Raw genomic sequence first — 1,786 nt, 5'->3', positions numbered from 1 at the left:
CTCTCCACGGAGCCCACATCATTCTGCTGTAGGAGGGAGCCCTCAATATGAAGCAAAAGCTCCAAACATTCCCCACACCCTGTTTCAGACAGGCCAGCCAGATGAGCACAGCCACGTGAAGGCAGAAAAAGAGGCAAGGAGACAGAGCTTCCACCTCCACCATGTGAGATGCAGCCATCTGGGAGAAACCTGCTATATGCCCAGAGGCCTTTATTCCTCCAGCCTGTGAGGACAGAGGGGATGTCAGGAAGTTTCCCCTTCAATCTCACACACAAAAAGCCCTTCTTAGGAAAGGCAAAATTCTGAAGAGAAAAAGACACCCAGAAGGATGCCAAAGTGATAGACTTTTATGATCTTGGGGAATAGCTCATTGCCTGACCAGGGACTTGAACCCTGGACCCTCAGATTAAAAGTCTGATGCTCTACCAACTGAGCTAGCCAGGCTCACAAAGAAAAGGAACAAGTTCATGCAGAGGAGAAACTAGTCAAGAAAAAGACAGCAGGAAACAGTAGAGGAAACCTGCTGCTCTCTCGCTATCTCTTCCCAGTCCTAGCCCTGGTCTCCTCCTCCCTCCAGCACCCTGAGGCATTTTGCCAGCACAATGCCCAAGTCAACTCCACCCTCCCCAAACTCTAGAAGGTCCAGCTCATCAACCTGGCCACTCTTACAGCCTCCTCTCCAGCCATGACAAATATGGAGGAGGATTGAGTCTCCCTCCCTCAGGCCCACCCTTCAGCATTCCTGGGTAAAGACCAACACCGCCAAAATGACTTTGGGCCAGCAGGTCAACCAAGAGGGCTCCCTCCTAGGCCTTGCTGCAGCCCACCTGCAGGACTCAGAGTAAATTCAGCTCACATCCCTTCCCATAGGGCTCCAGGCAAGGCCAGCCTTCTGGATCCAACGTCTCCTCTGGCATTCAAGTCACAACTGCAAGCAGGCCAAAGACTGGCTCCCACATCATTTGAAAGAGCAAGACAAAGCCTTGAAACTCCACCTATGCTTAGGTGTGAAGCAACAAGTCCAAAAGTCCCACTGAGATCTGAGCTCAGCTTGCAGTATTCAGCACTCTGACAGCTGACCTTTACGCCATGGGACCCGATGATGTCACAGTCTCTAGACACCTGTGGCCCTCAGCTGGCAGGCTTGAACTCTGCACTTACAGCTCTCCAGCTGCTCCCCCTCTCTCTGCTGCTCTCGCCCTCCCCTTGGTTTATCATAGTACCTGGCCCCACTTTCTGCCAACCAGAGACTCTGCTTTCTGGGCCCGCTCCTGTGGAGGTGGGCTTCTATCCTGCTTCCTAGGACTAAGCAGCAGAAAGAGGCCTTTCCAGGAAATGGTCATGGCTTCTGGGAATCCCTGTGTGGCTCTGGACACCACCAGGAATCATTTGACTCCTGGCACACAAGGCAACTTAAAAGCTGAGTGCCCAGCCAGGGGCTTGAACCTTGGACCCTCAAAGTAAGAGCCTGATGCTCTACTGACTGAGCTAACTGGGCTTCCTAATAGAATCTCCCCCTTTGACCACAAGAGTGAGCAGGCAGGCAAAAGAGAGGCAAAAAAGTGCCAGAAACCCCTCCTCTTTTTCTCCACAGCCACTGACTTTCAGCAGGATTCCTCCTCCTCCTCCTTCCTGTGCCTCAGTGTGACTAAATCTCCGCAAATAGACAGCCAGCCCATCCGTTGCATCCCAATCCCCCAGGCCTAAGCCTCCCTGCCCAAGTCCTGCACCTGGCTGCATAGAATTAAATCTCACATCTCGCTGGGAACTCGACTTCTTGTGCCCA

At 52.6% G+C, this 1,786-nt stretch overlaps 1 non-coding gene across 1 annotated transcript; it reads right to left on the bottom strand.

The window, feature by feature from the left end:
* Positions 1-371: 371 nt before the first annotated feature.
* Positions 372-444, bottom strand: TRNAK-UUU (transfer RNA lysine (anticodon UUU)). The gene has a single exon. It is a non-coding gene; the product is annotated as a tRNA-Lys (tRNA).
* Between the last annotated feature and the right edge of the window lie 1,342 nt (positions 445-1,786).

This window comes from Natator depressus, chromosome 4, assembly GCF_965152275.1.
Source record: "Natator depressus isolate rNatDep1 chromosome 4, rNatDep2.hap1, whole genome shotgun sequence".
NCBI lineage: Eukaryota > Metazoa > Chordata > Testudines > Cheloniidae > Natator > Natator depressus.
This window is presented reverse-complemented; position numbering and strand designations above follow the sequence as displayed.